A 10,180-nucleotide genomic window follows, 5' to 3' on the forward strand; every position below is an offset into this window, starting at 1 on the left:
GAGCTCAGACAGATGCTGCAAATGCTCGGTCTCGTCCTGGGAAGCCACCAAAATGTCGTCCAGGTACGACACACAAAAGTCGAGGCCCCGGAGGACCTCGTCCATGAACGGCTGGAAAGTTTGCGCAGCATTTCGAAGGCCAACAGACATGAACGGGAATTCAAACAGTCTGAATGGTGTGGTTATGGCGGTTTTGGGGATGTCAAACATGGCGACAGGGATATGACTGTACACTCGGACTGAATCGATGGTGGAGAAGATGGTCTTGCCATGCAATGAGTGAGAGAAGTCCTGAATGTGCGGGATGGGTACCTGTCCGGGATGGTGCGGGTGTTCAGCTGTCGGAAGTCCCTGCAAGGTCGCTACTCTTCTCCTCTTATGGGCACCATGTGGAGAGGAAAAGACCAAGGGCTGTCGGACGATCGGGCCGTGCCCTGTTTGATCATACCCTCGAATTCCCCCCTGGCAGGCGCAACTGGTCCGGAGCCAAGCGGCACGGTCTGCTGTGCACTGGCTGTCCTGAAGTGGTGTTGATATGGTGCACGGTGGAGTGCTGCACTGGCTGGAGGAAGCCGGCAGGCCTCGTGAGGCTGGCGAACTTGTGTAGTAGCTCGGGTTACGGCGGAGGTGGTGCAGGCGTTTTTACACTACAGACTTGACTTGTGGTAATGGTACAAACCGAGGTGAGAGTGATAGTGCTGTCCACTAGGCATCGATTCCGGATGTCAACTAGCAAGCCAAAGTGATCGAGAATATCTTCCCGAAGGATGGGCTTAGTTACCTCAGCCACCACAAACCGCCATACCAAGTCCCTTCGAAGTCCTAAGTTGAGGGTGAGTGTGACAAAGCCGTAGGTTTCGATCTGCGAGATGTTGGTGGCCACCAGGGAGTAGTCAGACCGAGGGCGCCTGCCTGGCATGAGGGTAAGCGGGTAGACACAGATATCGGAGCCGGTATCGATGAGGTACAGTACCTTGATAACCAGCTCTGTGATGAACAGGTGGCCGGTAGGCAGGGAAGGGTCGCCAGCCGCCATCAACGCGTCCCCTTATCGTTTCCCGTCTGGTACATACAGGGCGTGGCGCACCTGTGGGCTGCGTCCCCGAAACGGCGATGGTACCAGCAGGCTCCTGGCAGGCCCTTACTGCGGGAGCAGGAGCGGGAGCGGTATCCCGCGGCGGTGAGCCATCTGAAGGACTCTTGTGCTGCGCACTGCTGGTGGCAACTGCTGCGATCACTTGCCGCAATGTCGCGGCCATTTCCCCGATCTTCGCAAACATCAGGGCCGCCATCTTATCCACCATCGCCTCCAGGGAGAACACTGCAGCAGCCTGCGGCTAGGGGTTGGTATCCACAATGGCGTCGGCCAGGTCGGCCAATGCATCCAATGATGCATTAGTCTGCGTGGCCAGGATGGCTTGGGTAGGCGATGGGAGCCGGCCCAGCTATAGGGAGCGCAGGAGGTCGTCTGGGATAGCTGTCCCCGCCAGGCCGCGGAGGTGTCGGAGGAACTGGGATGGATGCTGATCGCTCATATCTTCGGTCTCCAGCAGCTGCTTGGTTTTCCTCGCTTGTGAAGCACTTAGCCTCTTAACCAGCTCTGTTCTCAGTTTCTCATATTTGCCCGTGACTGGCGGTTGAGTGAGGATGTTGCGCACCTCGGTAGCGTAACGGCAGTCCAGGTTGCCAGCCACGTAATGAAATTTCGTACTGTCTGAGGTTATTCCTGCAATCGCAAACTGGTTTTCGACTTGCGCAAATCACATCTCGGGGTCTGCGGGCCAGAACGGCGGGATTCAAACCGCCACCCGATCCACCGCCGCGGTAGGAGGTACTGTGTCCGGGTCTGGCATTGTTTCCACGGTGATCCCGAACCGCCCAAGTCGCACTACTTATGTGTGGGATGTCTCGCGCCGCGTGTGTTGGCGCGAACGCGCGAGGTGGCGCGGTAGATCCGCGGTCGCACTAGGTTTCCGCGGTGGTCCCGACCGCCCAAATCGCACTTCTCACGTGTGGGAGGTCTCACGCCGCGTGTGTTGGCGCGAACGCGCGAGGCGGCGCGGTAGCTCCGCGGTCGTACTACTCGCGGTCGCGGGCACGTAGCGCATGTGCGCCGTTGCTCAGGCGCCTCTGCGTGAAACGCGACCCGAACCCGCCTGGAAATCACGTCGGGGTCACCACTGTAGCCTCGTGGCTACGAGCTGTGATCGGGGCGAGTAGGATCGCATTGCAATGAAATACTGTAACTTGGAGGCGTACTTTATTGGCGGCAGCGAGAACGCATACAAAATGCTACAACCAACAACCTGTGCGCGTGACTGTGTTCCGAGCCGGACTGGCTCGCCTCTCGGGTCTCCCTCGCTGTGCCAGACCCCCCAGGGCGGGGGTGGCCTGCCGGCCTAACGGTACTCCTGGAAAAGGGGGGGGGGGGCGTCCTGCCAGCTGTCCGCTCACCTGTAGGGAACCCGTGAGGCCGGAGGGCTCCGGTCACTGCTGCAGGCAGCCGCGGCCACGACCGCTACAAACCAGAAATTTTAAATGCTGCAGAGGAAGGTTCAGGAAATAAAAGTGCATTGAAAGCAAGCTCTGTGAACGAACCATCTGAACGCAATACATTGATCACTGCTAGAAATCTTAATGTTCCATTGCAATAATAGCTATTAACCCCAAAATTGCAAAAAGTAACAACAAGAAGGCGACCTGCAATAAATTCCCGAGCCCAACGAATTGTTAAACAGTTGTTTGAAAGAGATAGAAAAACAGTATCTCAAAGTTGTTCATTGAAGCAAAATGTAGCTAGGAAGGGAATGAAGCCAAAATCATCTCAAAACCAAGCAGACACGAACCACTGATTTCCTCAGGCTGGAACAAAAGGGACACAGAAAACTCGCAGCAGGAAAGAAGAATGGTCATGTCCCATTTGCAAGGAACATAAAGTAGTTGACATGAGACTATGTTCAGTATGCAAAGTGTACTATCACGAAGAATGTGTTGGACTTGATAAAGATGATAATGATCCTTTTATTTGCCCTACTTGTGATGATTAAGTAAATTTAGTACTAACCATGACTTCAGCAAGTACATTTAAAATATATACATATTTGAATTTAAGGTTTTTATGCTATACAGCTTAATTTTTTATTTACATTTGATGATGATTAGGATTAGTGAAGATATTTTTTCTCTTTGACTTTACATTACCAGGCTGATTTATTTGTACAAATCAATAGATATTTGAAGTGTAACGTGTAAATTTTTGTCATATTGTGTAAATTCAAATTCTTTATACATGGGAGTCTTAAATGTGACAGCTATAAGCTTTTTTATAAAATTTTTGTTAATGGCTTTATTAGGTACCACCCGGTGGCCTTATTTGGTACCTGGTATCTTAATAAGGCACCTGAAATGTCCTCTAATTTTTAATTATGGAGGAAAAATAATAATGGTAAATGTTTTCTATAGCTTATATTTTTAAGTGTTTTTAATGCAATTATCAATGAACAAATTTAAAAAGTGGTTTGTAGGGTACAGAAATATATATAAATAATCAATTCTTAATGTGGCCTTAATTGGCGCATGTACCTTATTCACTATTTGGAATGACAGCGAAGACGAAGGTGTCGTTGAAGAAGAAAGTTAATTTGATGACGAGGTAAGCATCGCAAGTACTGCAGAAGATACATCTGATGGTGAAAATAGTGTAAATGAATTGAAAATATATTCGTCTAAGAGTGGGGTTGTTTGGTCTTCAAATCCCCCACGTCAAAGTAAACGGCGAGCCAATAACATTTTGAGAGGTGATAACCCGGGACTGTCTGTAAATAGCAAAATTATTACATCTGTAGCAGAGGCATTTTTACTTTTTATTCCTGTCGAAATTTTAGAAATTGTTTCTAATAATACGAATTTGAAAGCCGAGAGAAGTGTTTAAGCTAACAATGAGAAACAGTCACAAACCACAAAACATTGGAAAAAAAAATCAATTACCGAAATAAAAGCATTTACTGCTATTTTGATAGCTGTTGGTTAACTACACAGTAATACGGTTAGCGTGACAGAATTATGGGCTTCTGATCCAGCATTTTGCTAACCATTTTTTCAGCTACTATGTCTACAACTAGATTTCAGTTACTTTGTTCCCTGCTTAGATTTGACGATTCTGCTACGAGACAGGCTCGTATTGAATTGAAAAATGATAAGTTGCAGGCTTTAAGAGATATTTTTTATTTCTTTACCAATGCATGTGTTCGTAATTTTGTACCACATGACAATCTAAAAGTTGATGAAATGCTTGCTACTTATAGGGGGCACTACTCATTCCGGGTTTATATGAAATCAAATCCTGGTCGTTATGGAATAAAGATCTGTATTTGTGCAGATAGCAAAACTGCCTATGTTTGCAACCTTCAAGTATACACAGGAATGGTGAACAAACAAAGAGAAGTGAACCAAGGAATAAGAGTGGTTATGAACCTTTTAGAGCCATATTTTCACTCTGGTAGAGGTATAATGACTGACAATTTTTTTGATTCCGTACCTTTAGCGCAATCATTGTTGGAAAAAGGATTGACATTTGTTGGTACACTGAGAACTAATAAAAGGTAAATTCCAAATGAGTCCTCGAGGAGAAGTAAATTCGTTCCTTTCTGCCTTTACAGAAGATATGATGCGCACATCCTACGTTCCAAAGAAAAGTAAATTGGTTATCCTCCTTTCAACACAGCACCACAGTGCAGACATAGTTGACGACAAACCGAAAATAATTCACCACTACAACAAAAGGAGGAGTATATATTGCTATATGATGACTCAGGAATATACATGTGTTCGTACTACAAAATTTTGGCCATTCCGCATCTTCTTCGAAATAATAGACATAGCAGCCCTCAACACTTACATTATATGGACTCACAAGTTTCCTGGATGGGAGCAAAACCATCCTAGAAGAAGGCGTCTGTTTTTACAGAAACTGATCTCTCAAAGCTCTACATTGAACTACGACCTCAAAATTTTACTGGGCTTAATTTACAAACTCTAAACGCAATGCAAATTATGGGCGTAGAAGTACAGAGAAAAGACCGAACTGAACCACGCACAGGTCAATCATCACAGATGTCATCAGGGAAGAGATGTGCTTTCTGTACAAGAAAGCAACACAGAAAATTAAGGTTGATGTGTTGTACATGTAAGAAGCCAGTGTGCAATTTGCACAGAGTTGAGGACATCTTAGCTAGGTGTTTACAGTGTTCACAGTAAAGTATTTCAGTGCTGCAAATTTATATACAGTTTAGATATTCAATTTTTGCTTTTATACTATTGGATACAAATGTTAGTTACCATTCATTGTGTTCTACTATGGAAGCCTACTATTTGCTGTGCACCATTGTGTGCTATGTATGTTAATTTTTAGGCTATTGTAAAAATAAGTTTAATTGATGGAACAATGGTATTGAGAACATGTAGGATTGTAATTTTAGTGTTCAAACATTTGTAGTGAACTAGTAAACTACTATAAAAATATATTGGGGACAGTACAAGTGAATCAATTGTTGGAGGATTACAAAATTGTATATATTTATAATAGGTAGCCCTTTCTATGGGATAATAATTTATGTCATAAAATCAGTTACATTTGAATATACAGTTATAATTTTGCATTTTTTTACTGGACTACATCTAATGAACTTCATTGTGCTCCTCATACACATGTATTATGTAAACATTTTGATGTTTATGTGTAAATGTTTGCTAAGAATGGTTAAAATTAAATATATTGCACAAATATTTTAGTACAGTATTTATACATAACTACTTTAATAAAAACTTTAATAATTTTAATTTACATATAACATATGCATAATATTTAGCATTTATAGTTGGGGTAACTTGATTACCCCCCCACCAGATGCCAATGGTGTATTTTACCTTGGTAGTAGAAGGATTAAGATGGGGTAAAGGCACAGCACCGAACATTCATGCTCGCAAATTTGGCTTCTATGTGATCCTTCTAGGTGAGCTTTCGATCCATTTATATATCGAGGTATTTAACTGTGTTTTTATGTGGGATATTTTCCCACATAGTTTAAGTTCGGGTCAGTCCTCTGCTCGGGGTAGGTTTTCACACGTAAAACGATGGCTTACGATTTATTGACATTAATTTTAATTCGCCTATTTAGTGTAAAATTTCTCGAGGGGCATAAGTGAATTTTGTAATCTCAGTGTTGCCAATTGTACGCTATGCAAATGCTGAAATTTATTGTATCATAAACGTAGCAAGCTAGTTGTACTAATCTATGGTCTGGTTTTGGCATGTAGTTTATGTATAAATTAAACAGTATTGGTTCCAGAATACTGCCCTGTGGTACTCCTGCACAAATGTTTTTGTTTCCAACTTGGCTCTATGCATGTGACTGCAAATTTTTATGATCAAAATAAGAATGGAACCATTTTAATTATCAGTTGGAAAGATTTATGTGAAAAATTTATATTAAATGCCAGCATTAAAAAGCCAGTCGAAAGCCTTTTTAATATCTGATAGGAATGCCACTACAAATACCTTCCCGTTAGACGCCCTTGTGATGTATTCAGTTACTCTTAATAATTGATGCATGAGTAGTATATAATAGTTCCTCCTGGCCCTGGCATCTGGCTGTGGAGCCGGAGCCAGGGTTCAAGCTGTGGATTGTGACATTACGGCGGCTATCTAGAATTACCATGACCTTGACAATTGACCTTGACCTTAAATCCGGCGGCCATCTTGGATCCACTATCATGGATTCCATCATTTTGTTTTCTATAACTTTCAAACATTTTGAATTATGAAGTCACCGAAGCAATTTTCGTTAGGGCCGCCATTTTGAAAATCCATAATTAGTATCAGAAAAATTTGGAAAAAAAATTAAATTTACAAAAAATATTTAATCAAAATTCAATAAAATATTATTTAAAAACATCTTTGCACTTTTCTTTACAGCGGTCATTTTGAAAATCCATTATAATAAAGTAAGAAATTCAAAAAACCATTTAAAAATATATCACAAATAAACTAATAAAATTTTAATTAAATATTATTTAAAAAACGCACTTACATCATGGCGCTCGAAGTCTTTGGTGCGAACCCGGCGAGGGAAAAATATAAATGGCAACCGATCCCTTTCTCCACATAAGCCACCGACCGACTGTCTACCCACCACTAATGCCAAGGCCATTTATAAATCAGCCAGTATGACATCACGTCCGACATCTTGTTTTCGTCTGCTGGAGGCCACCATCTGTTTTTCGTCAGATAGAGTGCGATTCCACCATGTTAGTTTAATTTTTACCTGCTAGAGTGTAGTAATTATTTATTATTACTGTGGCACCCCGCCATCTTGAAATTCGGATACCATCTTGGAAATTCGTAAATATCCTAAAATATTATAAACGCGAAAGTTTGTAAGTATGGATAGATAGATGTTTGTTACTCTTTCACGTAAAAACTACTGAATGGATTTTAATGAAACATTACAATAATATAGCTGATACATCAGAATAACACATAGGCTACAATTTATAAAGATATTGTGTGAATTGTCCAAATTATGACGATAAGTGTCAAGTAAGTAGGAAAAAATCTACCATCTGCGAGCTATTCTGGCGTGCACTGGCAAAACCGCTAGAGTTACACATATGCAATGTATGATGGAAATGTTAATCCCACTAATATTATAAATGTGAAAGTTTGTATGGATGGATGGATGGATGGATGTTTGTTACTCAATCACGCCAGAACGGCTCAACAGATCCATATGAAATTTGGCCTACAGCGAGCTCATAACCTGGGTTAACACACAGACCACATATAATTATGAAATTCCATCCCCAAGGGAGTGAAAAAGTGATAATTTCATTTTATAACAGAAAAAAATCATAGGTCATAGACATACAAATAGTGAGTGAGTGTCATTTCTCTATGTCTGACACACGATCATACACATAGTAAGGTCTGGCAAATTCATATTTTTCTTCTTGGTGAGACCAGCCCGCTTGGTGGAGCTCGCAGCGGCTAGCAAAATAAAGGCGCTAATAACCGTTTTGTTCTTAACTTCGTAAATAGATAGAGTTGCCTTGAATTTTAAACGCACCTTCGTTTGATGCGTTTGTCATGTCTTTAATTTTCGTTTGTTTGTGCCGTATGCGTTCCTATACCATTCATCCGATTGCGATGAAATTTTGGTGAGTTGTTATGCGCATGCCCGTGAAGGTTTCAGAGACGGTATAACTATTTTGCAATAGTTTGAGCACGAATCGTTTCAAAAAATGTGTATTTCATTTTATATTGCGGCACTTCGTATGTTTTTGTTGTATAAGTGCGCACGTATGGCACAATTTATTTAAATATAAAAGAGAGACAGGGATAGTGATATATATATATACATATATATAGTGAGATAGAGAGACAGAGAGATAAGTTGAGATAAAGCAAGGTATAGAGAATGAAATGGGTTAGATTAAGAGATATATAGATGTTTAGTGCTATATAGAGATTTATATATAGAAGAGAGAGAGGTAGTGGGAGGTATATATGTATATATGTATATATAAAGAGAAAAATAGAGATAGAGAGATACATATATATAGATGTAGATAGAGATAAATATATATTTAAAGAGATGGATAGATGATTTGTATATGTGTAACTACTTCAAAAAAATTACAAAACAAAACTGAATGAGGCATTGCAATGCATGCCGAGTATTAGCTAGATAATGGAATATTTTCAATATTAGTAATCTCTTATTTTTAGCTTTTTTCTATAGTGCTTTATAGATTATAAATTATATACAAGTAGTGTATATTGGGGGCTCCGGAAACTGGCGCCGGCGCGTGGTTTGGTATCGGGGTCCGCCATCTTGGATTGTGACGTCACGGCGGCCATCTTGGATGAGCGTAACTGGATACAGCGTAACGGGACACAGCGTAACGGGACACAGCGTAACGGGACAAGTAGATCACGGCGTCCATCTTTGATCAGCCATCTTTAAATCGAGTGCCCCACTCACTATGATGAAATTTTCGTCTCTGTCGCCATATTTATTTTTTCTGTTCCACTGGGGGCCGCCATCTTGGATACCGACGACTTTGTTTCTGTTTGTTCCTAGATAGCGACAGCGTCGCTCTTGATTTTTTTCTGTTCCACTGGAGGCCGCCATCTTAGATACCGTCAAATTTGTTTCTGTTGTTTGTTCCAAGATAGCGACAGTGTCGTTCTTGATTTTTTTCTGTTCCACTGGAGGCCGCCATCGTGGATACCGTCGACTTTGTTTCTGCTGTTTTTTCCTAGAGAGTGCCAACGTCGCTCTGTCGCATCACATAAGGTCGATGTTCCATTACCTACCAGAGCTATTATGGTCCTTATCGACACATTCATTTTAATTTTTTATGCAAAATACATTGGAAGCGCTGTGAATCGAACCAGCTCAGCTCTTATCTCCATGTTATAAAACATACACCTTTAACCGCTCGGCCATCGAGACATTTGCCTGACTGAGAATTAAATAAGGTATATAAAAAGATAAAATGCATATTCAGACTTGAAGTTTTTTTTTTAATTTTAAGTAATAATAGCTCTACCTGTTAGAGACAGAACCGCCATCTTGAATTATGACGTCACCATTGCAATTTCTGTTATGCCCGTAATCTTTAAAATCCGCAATTTTTATGTTAGAAAATTGGGAAAAAATTTAAAAATCATAAAAAAAAATAATCGAATTAAATATTAAAAATCTAAAAAAAAACACTGTTGCACTTATCGTTACGGTCGCCATCTTGGATTATATAAATGTTGCATGTTTCATTATGCCCGCCATCTTGGTTGAGTACGATGCAATCCTTACACTTTACGTTACGACCGACATATTGGATCCTATTAATGTCGCATTTATCGTTATGGTCGCCATCTTGAAAATCTTTGTTTATTATCCGATTTTAATAAAAAAAGTTCAAAATTCATCAAAAAATTAACTTATTAGAATTCTGATTGATTATATCAATTCCCGTTCATGGTTCGAAACCAGTGAAGGCAAAAAAAATAACCAGGTCCTTCCTACACAGAAGCCACCTACAGACTGACCTACCACCAATACCAAGGTATATATAATGTCAACTGGTATGACGTCATGTCCGCCATCTTGTCTTCGTC

This window comes from Bacillus rossius, chromosome 1 (assembly GCF_032445375.1).
Source record: "Bacillus rossius redtenbacheri isolate Brsri chromosome 1, Brsri_v3, whole genome shotgun sequence".
In the NCBI taxonomy this organism is placed as follows: domain Eukaryota; kingdom Metazoa; phylum Arthropoda; class Insecta; order Phasmatodea; family Bacillidae; genus Bacillus; species Bacillus rossius.